Source organism: Chelonia mydas, chromosome 9, assembly GCF_015237465.2.
Source record: "Chelonia mydas isolate rCheMyd1 chromosome 9, rCheMyd1.pri.v2, whole genome shotgun sequence".
Taxonomy (NCBI): Eukaryota; Metazoa; Chordata; order Testudines; family Cheloniidae; genus Chelonia; species Chelonia mydas.
The window spans coordinates 60,542,631-60,561,143 of NC_057855.1; the positions used below are offsets into that span (position 1 = coordinate 60,542,631).

The window sequence follows — 18,513 nt, forward strand, 5'->3', positions numbered from 1 at the left end:
GTCATGCACCTTTCCAGACCAGCCTGCATTGATGTTCGTGAAATGCCCCCGGAGATCCACAAGCTCCTGCAACACTATGGAGAAGTATCCCTTTCTATTGATGTATTCAGAGAGAAGGTGGTCTGGCACTTAAATTGGAATGTGTGCGCCATCAATTGCCCCACCACAGTTAGGGAAACCCATCTCTGCAAAGGCATCCACTTTTTCATGCACGTTTCCCAGAGTCACAGTGCTCCGCAGCAGGATGCAATTTATTGCCCTGCACATTTGGAGTAATACAGCCCCAACCGTGGACTTTCCTACTCCAAATTGATTTGCATCTGACCCGTAGCTGTCTGGATTTGCCAGCTTCCACACAGCGATTGCAACATGCTTCTCTACCGAAAAGGCAGCTCTCATTCTGGTGTCCTTGCACCGCAAGTCGGGGGCCAGCTCAGCACATAGCTCCAGGAAGGTTGCTTTACGCATCCTAAAGTTCCGTACCCACTGGTCTTTATCCCACACCTGCATGACAGTGTGATCCCACCAATCAGTGCTTGTTTCCCTAGCCCAAAAGCGACAGTGTACTATATGCAGCTGCGCTGTGAATGCACAAAGCACTGATAAGTAGCAGTTGTCCATATCACACTCGGGTGCCTGCAATTCAACTTCTATCAGTAACTTTGCGAGTAACTCTGCTGCCATGCGCGATGTCCTCACAACTGTTAACAAAGACTAACAGTATTTTCCACATCTCAAGGACGATTTTAACCAGTTGATTCTGGGAAACTTTCACGGGAGAATGCATCAGCCACTTTTTTAGAAGCTCTTGAGATGTGTTGGATGTCGAAATCAAAATCTTGGAGAGCTAAACTCCACCGAATATGTCTTTTGTTATTTACCATGGCGGTATGAAGCCACTGTAGCGCAGCATGGTCGGTTTGCAGGTGGAAACGCCGTCCCCAAACATATGGGCGTAGCTTTTCCAGAGTGTAGACAATGGCGTAACATTCTTTTTCACTGACTGACCAGTTGCTTTCCCTCTCAGACAGCTTCTTGCTGAGAAACACTACAGGGTGGAATTCTTGATCCGGTCCTTCCTGCATTAAAACTGCTCCCACATCATGCTCGGACGCTTCAGTGATTACTAGGAATGGTTTGTCAAAGTCTGGGGCCCTTAGCATAGGGTCAGACATGAGTGTCGCTTTAAGCTGGTTAAAGGCCTTCTGACACTCTTCGGTCCACTGAGCGGCATTTGGCTGTTTCTTTTTGGTTAGGTTTGTCAGTGGAGCGGCGATTTGGCTGTATTGCGGTACAAATAGCCTGTAATAACCGGCCAAGCCTAAGAAGGATTGAACCTGTTTCTTTTAACTCACGTGGTGTCCCAGGTAAGTCACTCTGTTTAGGCCTATTTGACACTTCTTAGCCTTAACAGTTAGTCCTGCCTCCTTTATGCGCTCAAAGACTTTTTGTAGATGTTCCAAGTGTTCTGCCCAGGAATCCGAAAATATGGCCACATCGTCAAGGTAGGCGACGGCATATTCTCCTAATCCCGCTAGGAGACCATCTGCAAGTTTTTGGAAGGTGGCGGGTGCATTCTGCAGCCCGAAAGGGAGTACATTAAATTCATACAGCCCAACATGTGGTGAAGGCTGACCTTTCCTTGGCGGATTCATCTAGCGGTACCTGCCAGTACCCCTTGGTTAAGTCCAAGGTAGAGATGAACTGGGCCCGTCCCAGTTTCTCTAATAGTTCATCTGTGCGTGGCATTGGATAGTTGTCTGGGCGAGTTACAGCATTTAGCTTATGGTAGTCCACGCAAAAATGTATCTCCCCATCTGGTTTGGGAACTAGAACCACTGGAGATGCCCATGCACTTCCAGAGGGGTGGATTACCCCCATCTGTAGCATATCTTGGATCTCCCGTTCTAAAGCAGTTTTAGCTTGAGGAGACACCCGGTAAGGTTGGACTTTAATTGGGTGAGCATTACCTGTGTCAATGGAGTGGTGTGCCTGTTCAGTCAGTCCTGGGGTGACTGAGAACGTTGATGTGTAGCTAGTGCATAGCTCCTGGATCTGCTTTCGCTGCATACGCCCAAGGGTCATGGAGAGGTTCACCTCTTCCACGCCACCATCACTTTTCCCTTCATAGTAGATACCTTCAGGCCACTCAGCGTCATCTCCTCCCTGGGCTGTAAGCTGTCAAACCTTTAATTCTCTGGAATAAAAGGGCTTTAGAGAATTAATATGGTACACCTGAGGCTTTCGGTTGGAGGTGGGGAACGCTATGAGATAATTAACAGCTCCCAGGCTCTCCTGGACCGTGAATGGCGCTTCCCACGAAGCTTCCATTTTATGGGCCTGGAGCGCCTTTAAGACCATGACCTGGTCTCCTACTTTGAAGGAACGCTCTCTTGAATGTTTATCATACCAGGCTTTTTGCTCTTTTTGAGCATCCTGTAGGTTTTCTTTAGCAAGGGCTAAAGAGGTTTGGAGGGTGTTTTGTAGGTTGGTTACAAAGTCCAGAATGTTAGTTCTTGGAGAAGGTGTAAATCCCTCCCATTGCTGCTTCACCAGCTGTAATGGCCCCTTAACCTCGTGGCCATATACAAGTTCAAATGGTGAAAACCCTAAACTGGGATGTGGTACAGCTCTGTAGGTAAAGAGCAACTGCTGCAACAATAGGTCCCAATCATTGGAGTGCTCATTTACAAATTTACGTATCATGGCCCCCAAAGTTCCATTAAACTTCTCCACCATGCCATTTGTTTGATGGTGGTAAGGAGTGGCAACCAAGTGATTTACCCCCTGAGCTTCCCAAAGGCTTTCCATAGCTCCTGCCAGGAAATTAGTTCCTGCATCTGTGAGGATGTTGGAGGGCCAACCTACCCTGGCAAAAATGTCTGCTAGTGCCTGGCACACACTTTTAGCCCTGGTGTTGCTTAGAGCTACTGCTTCCAGCCGTCGGGTGGCAAAATCCATGAAAGTCAGTATGTACTGCTTTCCTCTGGTTGTCTTTTTCGGAAAAGGACCCAGAATATCCACAGCTACTCACTGAAATGGAACTTCAATGATGTGGAGTGGCTGGAGAGGGGCTTTGACCTGGTCTTGGGGTTTTCCCACTTTTTGGCATACCTCACAAGACCGGACATAGGTAGAAACATCCTTGCCCATTCCCTCCCATTGGAATGACCTCCCCAACCGGTCTTTGGTCCTGTTCACCCTAGCATGGCCACTAGGATGATCGTGGGCTAAGTTCAAGAGCTTTACCTGGTACTTAGTTGGAACTACCAACTGTCTCTGAGGATGCCAATCTTCCTGGTGTCCACCAGAAAGAGTTTTCTTGTATAAAAGTCCCCTTTCTACAACAAACCTGGATTGATTAGAAGAGCTGAGAGGCGGTGGGTTGCTCCGTGCCGCTGTCCAAGCTCTCTGGAGGCTTTCATCTACTTCCTGTTCGGTCTGGAACTGTTCCCTTTATGCTGGAGGCATCGGTTCCTCATTGGATTGTGGACCTATGCTTGGTCCCTCTGGAAGCGATGTAGCGGATGGGGCTGTTTCCGTTGACTGTGAACCACTCTCCGCTGGGACACTATGACGGGGTTCAGGTTCCGGCTGAGCCTCTTGTGTAGGGTTATCAGCTGCTGCCGGTTCAGGTTCAGTGGGGCCCTCTGGTGTTGGGGTTGCAAGTACTGGATTCAGTGCTGGCAATGGGTCTGGTGCTAGTTGTTCCACCGGTTCCAGTTCTGGCTCTGTCTGGGTCTCTGGGACTGGATCCACTACTGCTGTTGCAGACGTTGGCCTGGGGTCTGGGTCCATCACCTCTGACCAGGTCCTGGTAGAAGTTTCCAGAACAGAGCTAGGCGTGACGGCTTGTTTAGCCTGGCTGCGGGTGACCATTCCCACCCTCTTGGCTCGCTTCACATGATTGGCCAAGTCTTCCCACAACAGCATAGGGATGGGATAATCATCATAGACTGCAAAACTCCATGTTCCTGACCAGCCCTTGTACTGGAGAGGCAGCTTGGCTTTAGGCAAATTGAAAGAGTTTGACTTGAAGGGTTGAATCATCACTTGGATCTCTGGGTTGATTAAATTGGGGTCCACTAAGGAAGCATGGATAGGTGAAACTTGTGCTCCAGTGTCCCTCCATGCGGTGACCTTCTTCCCGCCCACACTCACAGTTTCCCTCCGCTCCAAGGGTATCTGGGAGGTATCGGGGCCTGAAGACCTCTGGTGTGATTCCGGTGCAATGAACTGTAATCTGTTGGGGTTCTTGGGGCAGTTGGCCTTTACATGCCCCAGCTCGTTACATTTAAAACATCGTCCAGCTGACGGGTCACTGAGGCAAGGTGGGTTGCTGGAGAATGGTGTGGCGGGACGATAAGGTGTCTGGAGGGTTCCTTGGAGGGTAGTTGGGGCCTTGGGCGGCCCCCGGTAGTAGGGGGTGGTCTGAGGTTATCCCTTCTGGTATCCACTCCAACTGTGACCAGTTTTTTTCTTTTCTGCCACGTCCACCCATTTGGCTCCAATCTCCCCTGCCTCGATTACAGTATTGGGCTTCCCATCTAGGATGTATCTTTCTATTTCCTCAGGAACACCCTCTAAGAACTGCTCCATTTGCATTAGGAAGGGCAAGTCTTCTGGAGATTTAACGCTTGCTCCTGATATCCAGGCATCCCAATGTTTCACAATGTGGTAGGCATGTCGGGTAAATGACACGTCTGGTTTCTACGTTAGGGCTCTGAATCGCCGACAGGAATGCTCGGGTGTTAGCCCCATTCTGACTCTTGCCTTGGTTTTAAACAGTTCATACTGGTTCATGTGTTCCTTAGGCATTTCAGCCGCCACCTCAGCTAAGGGTCCACTGAGCTGCAGCCTCAGCTCTACCATGTATTGGTCTGTAGAGATGCTGTACCCAAGGCAGGCCCTTTCGAAGTTTTCTAAGAAGGCCTCGGTATCATCGCCTGCCTTGTAGATGGGGAACTTTCTGGGATGGGAAGTGGTACCTGGAGAAGGATTGCTAGGGTTTGTTGGTATATTCTGCTGAGCCTTTGCCTTCTCCATCTCCAGTGCATGCTTCCTCTCTTTTTCCTTCTCCTCCAGTTCTTTGACCCTTGCCTCCATTTCTTTTTCCTTTGCCTCCATTGCTTGCCTGTGGGTAGCCTCTTGGTTTTTTTCTGCCTCCATAGCTCTCCTGTGAGCAACCTCTTGGTGGTGTTCTGCCTCTTTCGCTGCCTCCATTTCTTTGTCCTTTGCCTCCATTTCTCTCCTGTGGGCAGGTTCTAGGGCTTTTTCTGCCTCTTTCGCTGCCTCCAGTCTGGCTAACTCCAATTTGTGTTGTCTTGGTTTCTGTCATCTTTACCTCTCTGTTTTTAACTAACTTTACACCCGAGAGTTAGAAATAAAACCAACCAACAAACAAACAAACAAAAAACTTGGCTTGTAAAATTTTGCTGTGCTGTAATATGATACCTATATTCTCTGATAGTGATTGTATGCCTATAGAAAAATCTTAAAAAAACCCCCAACAACAACAACCAAAAAAACCCCAAAACCCTAATACCTTTGTCTCCAGGCAAATAGGCAGAAAACCCCTCTAGTTGCTCTTAGGTAAAAAAAAAAACTTCTTCAGGTCTGTGAAGACTTGTGAATTTCCCTGCAGGAGGTTAACTACCCTGCCTTTAGGTAGAGAAAACTCCAGCTCACAAAAGACAATTCCCTTTTGTCTCTGCTCTGGCCCCAAAGCAGAGAAAAAAACTCTAACTGCTTTCAGTTGGAAACCTGCTTTCCAGTAGCCCAAAGGAAAAAAAATTCCCTTTTAAAATCCTTGCACAATTTGGCCAGTCAGACTGCTTGGAATCTAATATAGTGTGTTAAATTAGGCACCAGTAATTGTTTTATCTTTATTTTTTTTGTAACTATTTCTGACTTATGCCTCATTACTTGTATTCAAAATCTCTCTTTGTAGTTAATAAAGTTATTTGATTGTTTTATCTAATCCAGTGTGTTCAAGCTGAAGTGTCTGGGTAGCTCCATTTGGGGTAACAAGTTGTGTGCATATTATTCCCTTAAAGGGATCATATATTTAATATAACTTGTACTGTCCAGGAGAGGGCTGGGCAGTACAGGACGTACATGGAAAATCTGGAACTGGGAGTATGTTAGGGTCACCCTGTGGTACTCTTTAAGGCAGGTAAAAGCCAAGGTGTGGCTGGCTGACAGCAGAACACAAAGAGTAGGCCGTGATTACATTACATGCTGGATGCTGTTTGTGAGCTGTCTGGGTTGGTGGCTACAGCAGCAAGACATTGTAAAGGGCACTCCAGATTAGAGAGCAGGGGTGACACAGTTCTACTCAGTCTGGATCATAGAATATCAGGTTTGGAAGGGACCTCAGGAAGTCATCTAGTCCAACCCCCTGCTCAAAGCAGGACCGATCCCCAATTAAATCATCCCAGCCAGGATGGGTCAAGCCTGACCTTAAAAACTTCTAAGGAAGGAGATTCCACCACCTCCCTAGGTAACGCATTCCAGTGTTTCACCACCCTTGTAGTGAAAAAGTTTTTCCTAATATCCAACCTAAATCTCTCCCACTGCAACTTGAGACCATTACTCCTTGTCCTGTCATCCGCTACCACTGAGAATAGTCTAGATCCATCCTCTTTGGATCCACCTTTCAGGTAGTTGAAAGCAGCTATCAAATCCCCCCTCGTTCTTCTCTTCCACAGACTAAACAATCCCAGTTCCCTCAGTCTCTCCTCATAAGTCATGTGTTCCAGTCCCCTAATCATTTTTGTTGTCCTCCGCTGGACTCTCTCCAATTTTTCCACATCCTTCTTGTAGTGTGGGGCCCAAAACTGGACACAGTACTCCAGATGAGGCCTCACCAATGTCCAATAGAGTGGAAACATCACGTCCCTCGATCTGCTGGCAATGCCCCTACTTATACAGCCCAAAATGCCATTGGCCTTCTTGGCAACAAGGGCACACTGTTGACTCATATCCAGCTTCTTGTTCATTGTAACCCTTAAGTCCTTTTCTGCAGAACTGCTGCCTAGCCATTCGGTCCCTAGTCTGTAGCGGTGCATTGGATTCTTCCATTCTAAGTGCAGGACTCTGCACTTGTCCTTGTTGAACCTCATCAGATTTCTTTTGGCCCAATCCTTCAATTTGTCTAGGTCCCTCTTTATCCTATCCCTACCCTCCAGCGTATCTGCCACTCCTCCCAGTTTAGTGTCGTCTGCAAACTTGCTGAGGGTGCAATCCACACCATCCTTCAGATCATTTATGAAGATATTGAACAAAACCAGCCCCAGGACCGACCCTTGGGGCACTCCGCTTGATACTGGTTGCCAGCTAGACATGGAGCCATTGATCACTACCCGTTGAGCCCGACAATCTAGCCAACTTTCTACCCACCTTATAGTGCATTCATCCAGCCCATACTTCTTTAACTTGCTGACAAGAATACTGTGGGAGACCGTGTCAAAAGCTTTGCTAAAGTCAAGGAACAACACGTCCACTGCTTTCCCTTCATCCACAGAACCAGTTATCTCGTCATAAAAGGCAATTAGATTAGTCAGGCATGACTCGCCCTTGTACCATGGATTGTACCCTCGTCTGTCACAGTCCTTGCTAGTCCAGATTTAGCAGAAAATTTCCCCACGGTGGTAGAGGAGATCAATTGATGTGAGAAACGGCAGCACCTCTCAGCAGTTCCCTGTGCTCCTCACTCAAATGTGGAGAAGGGGCATGATCAACCATCCCTGTCCAGTTAAGACACTTTCTACTGCCCCAAATATAGACACTTCTTTCTGTTTCAGGGAATTCCTAGCCCATCATTATGCTACCTTGTGACCTTTGGGAATCCTTGGTTGTCATTTCAGCCAACCAGCTCAGTTAATATAAATTAAAGGAATTTCATTGTTTTTTAAATTGTTGATAGCAATTGTGACACATTTACAGATATTTTGCCTGTTTTGGCTCATCATAGATTTTTTTAAAAAAAAGTAGTAACTAAACTTAACTGCCCAACACCATTTTTCAATGCAGTAGACTACGTTCCTTACAGTTTCTTTTGGCAGATATTTCACACCTACATTAAACTGGCTGAAAGTTTACTATTTTTTTTTCCACCCCATTCCCTAGCCATTTGGTTTATGAGGGCTTAGACATTTCTAATTAGAAAGCCATCTGTGGTGCTGTTAATATGGTCGTGACTAAGCTGCTGAAAGCTCCTTTGCAGCCACTATGTGCTCAAGTTTCTTAATTTAAGGTCATTTTCCTGGTATCCGAGATGTGAGTTCATAAATTGACACAAGTCCAGGGTCTAAAGTGACTGATCCGCCTTATGTCAAGAGTGTTCAGGGATAAGGTGGTACTAAAGAAGCATCCTATATTCCTTCCAAAGATGGTGTCAGTACTCTACTCTACTACTTCATCTATCCTGCTAATATTTCCCCCATGCCCATATATCCATCCCTGGAATGCTTTTCTTTGCTGCCTCCAGGCCCAAGCGGCTTTTGGACTCCGTAGACAGGGACAAGGCCTCTTGGCCCCAGCCTGCTATTGTTCCTGTTTCCATTGGGATATTGGTGCCCTCTGAATCCCAAGACTGCTCCAGTCTCCATAGAAGGGGCCAGGATGGGGGGATTCTTGCTGCTTCTCAGCTGTAGCATCAGAAGTCAGTGGGGGATGCCACCTATACTCTGTACTTTTTGTCTCTCTTCCTGGCCTGGATTCTGTGGGGAAGGGAGACCTACCATCTTTCCCCCCCATAGTCTGGCTGCTCCTGGTCCTGTAGGAAAGTGTTTATCACTCATCTAGTTGCCTTCTCTCTCTGTGTCAGGTTTCATGGAGGAGCATGTTACTGGTAAACACCTTCCTGCAGGGCTTGTGGGAGAGCACGCGTGATCTCCACTCCTCCCAGCAGGGCACTCGCAATGTCCTCAGGCTAGTTCACAGGACAGGCAGCAGGATTGCTAACCCCAAGTATTCAGAAATCATAAATCAGGCCCAAAAACCCACATGAAATTGGTTAAAATCATGTGCCTAAGAATTACAGGTCTCTTTCTTTGGCTTCTGAGTTTTCAGGCTGCATTTGCTTCATATTTTCAAGCTTTTCTTCCTAACCATGTGGGCCAGAAAATTTTCATAAATGAAAACTGAGATTCACAGATTGCAAGGCCAGAAGGGACATTGTGGGCATCTTGTCTGACCTCCTGTATAGCCAAACCATAAAACTTTCCCCAAATAATGCCTAGAGCAGATTTTTTTTAAATCCAGTCTTGATTTAAAAATTGTTTGTGATGGAGAATCCACCATGACTCTTCCTTATTGCCAATCTGTTTGTCTTGCTTTAGCGTCTAGCCTTTGGATCATATTATACCTTTCACTGCTAGATTGAATAACCCATTATAAAATATTTGTTCACCATCTAGATACTTAGACACTGTAATCAAGTCACCCATTAACCTCTTTGTTAAGTTAAATAGATTGAGCTCCTTGAGTCTCTCACTATAAGGCATGTTTTCTAAGGCTCTGTCTACACTGGCAAGTTTGTGCTCAGTAAAGCAGCTTTCTGTGCTGTAACTCCTGAGGTGTACACACTGCCAAGCCACTTAGTGCGCAGAAACGGCGCAGTTGTAGCACTCTAAAAAAAACCACGCCGACAAGAGGTGTAGAGCTTTCTGCGCCAGGGCTACAGTGCTGCAGTGCCAGTGTAGACACCATGGCGATTACAACACTGTGATTGGCCTCCGGGAGATGTCCCACAATGCCTGTTCTCACTTCTCTGGCCATCGGTTTGAACTCTACTGCCCTGCCCTCAGGTGACCAACCGTCATCCCTACCCTGTACATTCCTTTGCAGATTTGAAAGTCCCCTTCCTGTTTGCTCAGTGATGCATGCAGTGGTCTAAGTGCATCTTTCCAGGTGGCCATGCCTGCTCCACACACCAGGCAATCCCCTGCTTGGAGCAATGCCGAGCTGCTGGATCTTGTTGGCATTTGGGGAGAGGAAGCTGTGCAGTCCCAGCTGCGCTTCTGCCGTAGGAATTATGATACCTACGGACAGATTTCATGATGCATAATACAAAGGGGCCATGACTGGGACACATTGCTGTGTAGAATAAAAGTGAAGGAGCTGCGGAACGCCTACCACAATGCACGGGAGGCAAACTGTCACTCTGGTGCTGCGCCCACGAACTGCCAGTTCTACAAAGAGCTGGACGCGATACTCGGCGGCGACCCCACCTCCACTGCAAAGGCTACTGTGGATACTTTTTTGGTTCACATGCCAGTCGAGAGTGGACTGAGCCAGGAGGTGGAAATCTTGGGGGAAGAGTGGGAGGGGGACCCAGAGACAGAGGATGGCTCGGAGGCCAGACATGATTGCAGCCAGGAGCTCTTTTCTACCCTGGAGGAGCCTAGCCAGTCACAGCAGTAGGATCTTGGCGAAGTGCAAACAGGAGAGGAGGCCCCTGGTAAGTGGATCTGATTTTGGGAATTGCTGAAGCGATTTGTTGGGGGCAGGAGGATTGCAGAAAGCAGGCATGTCTCCCGCTGCATGCCTATTCTGAGTGGTGGAACAGGCTGTTGATAGACTCCCTCACTTCACGGGAATCTCCCTCAAGAAACTCTCATGGAGATACTGGGCAATCAGCTGCTGCAGTTTCCTCAGCAGAGCTGCTTTGTTTCTGTCCCCATCAACGGTAACTTTCCCATGCTGCTGTGCTGTCACCAGGGGTGGGGTGGGGGAGGACCATTGCTGCACACAGGTGAGCTGCATAGTGGCCAGGGCGGAAGCCGCAGACTTGGAGAAGACCCTCCCTTGGTTTCCTGTTGACTCTCAGCAGCGAGATATCTTTCATAATGATCACATCATGTGGAAAGTGTGGGGACAGGAATTATTATCAAGCCCCCCCTACAGTGCTGGCTCTCCCCAAGAGCCACATGCCCAGTGTACAGCAGGGTTCGGGAAGAGTGATTCACTCTGCCCCTTCCGCTACTCACCAATGTGGGGGTCTTGTGCCCGGGGTCAGCCAGTTAGTGACAGGTGTGTGAGTACTGGTTGTGTTTTAAAGCACTGAATCAATGTTGTCTTTGTTGCCAACAATACTGCTTCTGTAAAATGTTGCATTTAAACTTCACAGGGATGACCTTGGGAGGCCAGCCTCCCTTATCGGTGGCAGAACGGCTGTGAAGAATTAGAAAGCGACCACGAAGAACTAAGGAGGACTATCTCCATGAGGTTATGATGCACTCTGCTGCTGAGAAGCAGGAATTGAAGAAGTGGCAGGACAGCGAGAAGAGGGATTGAAAGGAGAATGTGGCACACAAGAAAGAAGCCACAGAGCGCCTCTTAAATGTTATGGAGCGCCAAGTGGACATGCTCCAGGCGATACTAGCTCTTCAAACCAAGCAGCTCTGCGCCCGCCCTCCCCTGCAGCCGCTGTCACAAAACTCTTTCCATGCGCACACCCCCTCCCCTCCACACTCTTATCAACCTCCTGGTTCTACACTCTACCCACAGCATTCCACTCCTCCCTCCTCACAGTCCAGTACTGCGGACTCCCACTACCCACTGCACTCAACACTCATCCCTCTGCAGTTTGGCCCTGCTGAAGTACAGCACCCACTGCACTGTACTGCAAAGGAGAAGGTTGGGTATGATCCCTGGACATACACAAATCTATAGCTATCCTGGGACCCCTCCTCCTCTGGAGACTGTTCCTTCCCCCATCCCCCGCCCTGCTAATGTATTTTTGTTGTTTGACTCTCTCCTCTGGTTGTTGTCTTTTAATAAAAGAATTGTGTTGGTTTGAAATCGATCTTTATTCTATTAAGTGAAAGCAAAAAGGGCACTGTAAAGCAACATACAATTATGTTAAGGCCCCTTCTTGCATCATGTGCACCAATCACCTCCTAGCATTACAAGCACTGCAATCCAGAGCACATTACATTATTCTACATTTGTAAGTTCAACTTTCATGATGAAGAGATTGCACCACAGTACTTGTATTAGGTGAATTGAAAAATACTATTTTTTTTGCTTTTTTTTACAGTGCAAATACTTGTAATCAAAAATAAACATAAAGTGAGCACTGTATACTTTGTATTCTGTGCTGTAATTGAAATCAATATATTTTAAAATGTAGAAAACATCAAAAATATTTAAATAAATGGTATTCTGTTATTGTTTAACAGTGAGATTAATTGCACGATTAATCACAATTAATTTTTTTAATCACACGATTAATTACAATTAATTTTTTTAATTGCTCAACAGCCCTAATTTTAAGTGAAGATTTATTTAATTTCATATTGGCCCAGTCTGAAGGCATAAAGGGGTCAAAGATCCCTTGAATCACCACGCCTAGATTACTTGGTAAAGCAAGCCTCTCTCTGTTCCTGCTATAGTTGACTGTATGTCTCTGTTGGTCCATGATATTAGAGGCATTATTGTCTTGAAAACCACATGGAGGTGCCATTGGGCATGCCGTAGGGGGGATAGTAGATATACTCAGGATTATGCTGCAGAGTATATCTCTGGTGTGTCCCTCTGCTGCTTGGTGTTTGGAAATACTGCATGGGGTAACTGGAATAAAAAGTGATTTCAAACTGAAAAATGAAACGTTTACCTTTTTTTTTTTTCTTCCCCAAAATGACCTGAATTCACAAAACCTTTCAGTGTTGCTGAATCTGTATTTTTTGCCAAAAAAGAGTTGTGTGTGAAACTTTTTATCCAGCTCTAGTTGTGTGCCTTTCATGTTGTCTGGAAGCAGGGAGAGCTCTGACCAATTATCTGAATGAGGTGAGGGTCTGTTCAAGACAGTGGCTGGATTGTGATGTCTTCTATCTCCACATCTAGTTCAAAAATCGTTTCTAATGTGTAGCTAGTTCTGTGGGTTGGACTGGAAATGACATATGAAAAGCCTAAGGAGGCAAGAGAGGCGAAGAGCTTTTGGGCTTTTCCATTAGAGCGCTTGTTGATGTGTATGTTGAAGTCCCCAAGACATGGATACCTTTGCCACCATTGCTGACAGCGGCTGTCAGCTCTGTTCTAAACCCCTACATCTATGGAGATCTGTAGGTGACTAAAAAATCTTTGTTGGCTTTGGTTCTGGTTTCCACTGCTAGATGTAGGACCTGAAAAGTCCTAGTATTTCTTGAAGTTTTTTTTGCTTTTGAAACTGGTATAGAAGATAAATCCCATGCTGTGTTGACAAAGTGTACAGATAAATGCAGTCCTGGAACTTGGCATTTTCTTGTCTTAAGGGTTTGCATTAAGGGAATGTGACATTCACCCAGCCTCAGTCCCCTTTTAAGGTAGTTTTTGTTTATGGCTATTGTGACGTTACAGCCCATAGTCTTCATAGAAATATGGTTATGATAGGAATATGGCATAACTAAGATATACTTTATGCAAGGTGGCTCATGTAAGATATCATTGGAAAGGTTATGATTTACTGAATGTGATTATCAAATTGGTATGCATGTATCATTTCTGTATCTAAAGTTAGGAATATTGACAATGTAACAATTACCACTATGTGTGTATGTGGGAGACATACACCAGACAACCGGCCATCACAGCCTTGATGGGCCATTAGGAAGAAACAATAAGATTGTGAATATGCTAATCTCTTTCCTTCCGTCCTGGGACGTAGCTGTGACACTATTAAGTCAAAAAGAAAAGGAGTACTTGTGGCACCTTAGAGACTAACCAATTTATTTGAGCATAAGCTTTCGTGAGCTACAGCTCACTTCATCGGATGAAGTGAGCTGTAGCTCACGAAAGCTTATGCTCAAATAAATTGGTTAGTCTCTAAGGTGCCACAAGTACTCCTTTTCTTTTTGCGAATACAGACTAACACGGCTGTTACTCTGAAACCTACTATTAAGTCAGGTGATAAGATCACCTGATACAAAAATACCACCTTGGACACTGCTGGTACTTTTCCTTTGTAGGGGAATGGGGATCAAACACAGGATTCCCGCCTTAGGTAAATCCTTTTAAGGGCTGGGGATGGGGTTGATCTAGACTCTCCTCCATTGCCTACCCAAGAAGAAAGACTGCTGAAAGTACCTGAGGGGAAAGGCAGGTGTGAGTCCAGACTGAGACAGGGGTCCAGTCTGTAAGAAGAGATAACTGGAACTCTAAGCTACAGAAACTCTGCATCCTGCCTAATTCAGCATTTAGGGTGAGAAATTACATTTTGTAACCTGTTTCTTTAGTGAATCAAGCTTAGTTTGTGTGTTTTGTTTTATTTGCTTAGTAATCTGCTTTGTTCTGTTTGCTGTCCCTTATATTTACTTAAAATCTGCCTTTTATTGTTAATAAATTTGTTTTGTTTATTATTAAACCTACTTTGTGCAATCCATATCGGGGGTGGGAGGGAAGAAGCTGTGCATATCTCTTTTCACATTGAGGGAGAGGGTGAATTTTTATGAGCTTGCGCTGTGCAGATCTTTCTATACAGCGCAAGACAATATACCATTGGGTCTGCTCTCCGAGGTCGGCACCTGAGTGCTGGAGCAAGTCCCTCAAGCGGAGTTTTCCCAGAGCTGATCTCAGTGTCTGTGTCTTTCTCCAGTTGGACGTGGCCCTGCCTGTGTGTGTGTGTGTGTGTGTGTGCGCTAGAGGAGGCTTAAGAGCCTGGCTTTGCAAGACAGGGTAAAGGGGACCCAGGCTGGCCGAACAGGCGGGCTCAGTGGTATCCCAGTACATCAGGCGTCACCTTAAAGGGAGGCAACCCGTCACAGCTATATACAATTTTTTGTAGCTCTGCAAATATTTTAGATGTGTAAATGAGTTTCAATAAACACTAAGCCTTGACCATTCCTCCTTCCTTCTTTCAGTCTGAAGAGGTGGTGTTCAGAAGAATTTGTTTTTTGTTTTTTTTTAATATATATACTGGAGCTTTTTTAAAATGACCACTTTGAGGGAAATTAGATATTCTACTGGAATGTGAACTTTTTCAGAACAAAAGGAGTGCTATGTTCTCTGGCACTTGTAATTGTGTCCAAGGCATTACCAGTGCTTAGCTGCTCTCTGTGCTAAAGCAGCAGCTTGCAAGGCATGCATGTTGTGAAGTTCAGATGTGTCAGCTGCATGCCACTTTTCAAGTCACTAAAGTTTGAAATCCCTCACACATGAACATGCTGCTAATTGCTTCTCTACCTGCTCTAGACTATTCTCAGTGGTAGAAGAGGACAGGACAAGGAGTAATGGTCTCAAGTTGCAGTGGGGGAGGTTTAGGTTGGATATTAGGAAAAACTTTTTCACTAAGAGGGTGGTGAAACACTGGAATGCGTTACCTAGGGAGGTGGTAGAATCTCCTTCCTTGGAAGTTTTTAAGGTCAGGCTTGACAAAGCCTTGGCTGGGATGATTTAATTGGGGATTGGTCCTGCTTTGAGCAGGGGGTTGGACTAGATGACCTCCTGAGGTCCCTTCCAACCCTGATATTCTATGATTCTATAATTTAATCTTCCCCCCCATCCAAGAGTCAGCCTACAAGTGTCAGTCACTGGAGACTGATAGCAACACATGCAGCAGTGGCAACAATTCATAAAAGCCAGTTCAATCCCTCACCCTCGCGATTCCTGGATTTTCCCCTGCTGCCTTTTGTGTAAGTGTGGTGTCAGCTGTACTAGCGTTAGGATCCTTCATTTGCTCTGGTTGCTGTAGGTCAGCTCCATACAAGTAACTGAGCTGAACAAGAGCATCCTACGTGTGCTGAACTGTTGTGATCTTTTTTTCTTTTATTGTGGAGTTGGGAGTGGCAGGGTAACTGTAGGATCTGTTGAGGAATTTTGCCAGCAGCATCTTGCAATGTTCTTGGTACAGTATACAGGTACAGTATATACTTTGCTCTCTTTCCCCCCCGAAAATACATTTCCCTGTGGTATCACCAGGTGATCATTGTTAGAGGGTTATATTGGCTTGATAGTGGCAGTCATGTTTTATGCAAACCTTAGCTACAGTGGGTCTGGTAGTTTTCTATGTATTTTGAACTGATAATCCTGATTTCCCAATTGTGCATGAATTTCTTGCCTTGAATTGCACACGTCTAAGGTCTGCTACTACTATTAGGTTATCGGCTGGGGAGCTTGCATTGAAAAGCTCCTTGAGGTCTTTAAACTACAATTTGAGGACTTCAATAGCACAGATATAGGTGTGAGGTTTTTTTGTAGGAGTGGTGGGTGAAATTCTGTGGCCTGCGTTGTGCAGGAGGTCAGACTAGATGATCATAATGGTCCCTTCTGACCTAAATATCTATGAATCTATAAAAAAAAAAAAAAAAAAAGCAATTTTCAAGCATTTGGCATTTTTCTGTTCCCCTCCCATGTTTCTTCACTCTACATGTTCTAATTTATTGCAGTAGATTTGGAATGCACCTTTGAATGGGGACTTAAAGTGAATTCAGAATAGCAACTTCTAAACATTTTCCTATCTATTCCATTTTGAAATGAGTGGCATTTAAACAGAGAAATATCACGTAATTTCTTCCTCTACAGCTACTGGCAGAAATAAAAAAAGAAAGAAATTTCTAGCAAAATGGTTACAGAGAAGCAGAACATCTTTTGGCATCAAGTTATTTCATGGAATAGACTTAAGAGAAACCAATTAAATATCACAAAATGTCACCTTTGTGTAATACCATAATTATTCAAGATTTCCTTGACATTTCTAAACACAGACATTGTTGCATTGTTAGAAATAAATGTGATGCCAGAACAAAGACTAGAAGGCTTATAGTTCAGGATGGTGAATATTGCTCAATGTTGGGGGAAAAAAAATTATGGTAAGGCCTGGGCTAGTTCATCCACCCCCTCCATCACAGCATGCAGTATCATTCCTTCTACAGGGTATTTCTTTTGTAAGTTGGTGTTCAAATAAATGACGTTGATAAGAGTAAAGGAAATGAAGAATAGGACCCATTTCTGTTTTCACAGAGTGACAGTCAGATGGTATTTAGACTTGAATATGTGCATTGATTTTTCTCTCTCTGCTAAGTGGATATCGGGGAGATGAAGTGTAGGGATCTGAGTCAGTGTTTCAAGATTACTGTTACAGAGCAATACAGTAAATCAGCTCTCTAGTCCAGCAGCTGGTGAATTGAATTGTGTTCCGTTAGAACAATAGACTTGTATACAGTTTCTGGGCATCCAGCTGATTGAAATTTACAGCAAAAGCTTCGGTCTTTTTTCTGCATTGGTTAGCTTGTTTCATTAAAGACACTTAAAACTTTTGCTAGCATAGCTATGTCTGTTAGGAGTGAAAAAATCACACCCCTAACAGACATAATTATGTCCACAAAAGCTCTAGCATAGTTGCCGTTATATTGGCAAGAAAAGTACTTTTTCTAGTATAGCCTATTTTGTTTGGGGAATTGGTGTAAGTTATACCAGCAAAAGACCTTTTTGCTAGTATAAATAACATCTCCACTAGCGGGTATTTGGTGGTTTAGCTCAGTGGTTCTCAACCTTTCCAGACTACTCTACCCCTTTCAGGAGTCTGATTTGTCTTGCGTACGCCCAGGTTTTACCTTACTTAAAATCTACTTGCTTACAAAACAAGACATAAATATACAAAAGTGTCACAGCACACTATTACTGAAAAATTGCTTATTCTCATTTTTACCATATAATTATAAAATAAATTAATTGGAATATAAATATTGTACTTACGTTTCAGTGTATAGTATATAGAGCAGTATAAACAAGTAATTGTATGAAATTTTAGTTTGTACTGACTTCGCTCATGCTTTTTCTGTAGTCTTTTGTAAAACTAGGCAAATATTTAGATGATTTGATATACCCCCGGAAGACCTCTGCGTACCCCCAGGGGTAGGTGTACCTCTGGTTGAGAACCACTGGTTTAGCTATACCAGCAAACCCTTTCCAATGGAGACTAGGCCTAAGTAACTGTTGAAGATCTGCTTGCCTGATGGTTTCAATGTCTTATTGAATAATTTTTATCCAGAAGAGCCAGGTGCACATCCCTGAAAGAAAGGCTTCTGTGTTTTCTGTAGTCGTGACTATATCAAAGCAGTATATTTTCTACTGGGATTTTACAAAACAAAAAATAAATAGGAAGATACAGAGCATAATACAAAATACGCAAAGTGTTTTTCGTAGAAATAGGATCATTTCTTACTTTACTGAATAATACAAATAAGACTGACTTGAGTTCTCACACTATGGTTACTATATATCTTACCAAAAGAACTTTTTCTTGGCCATGGAGTGCCTTGAAGAATGTAGCAGACGCTTACTATAGTCATCATTTCAGGAGATGCGTTAAATAATGAACAAAACCAAAACTCCAGAGCTTTTAGGTTTAAAACATCTCATTTCCAGTAAAGAACTACAATTCCTTGTTGTTCTAGGGTCATGCTAATCAGTGAGAACCAAACTTATTTAAATAAACCTTTAAGAAGCAGTGCAGCTGGTGCTTTAACAATGAGCTAAATCAGTAGTTCTCAACCATTATTGTTGGAATCCTGCTGATAGATTGACAGATTC

The 18,513-nt window shown here is 44.7% G+C and overlaps 1 protein-coding gene across 11 annotated transcripts in view; it reads left to right on the plus strand.

Moving 5' to 3' along the window:
- Positions 1-18,513, plus strand: part of ENOX2 (ecto-NOX disulfide-thiol exchanger 2) — a 130,938-nt gene that overhangs the window by 21,276 nt on the left and 91,149 nt on the right. The gene's annotated exons all lie outside the window — the stretch shown is intronic.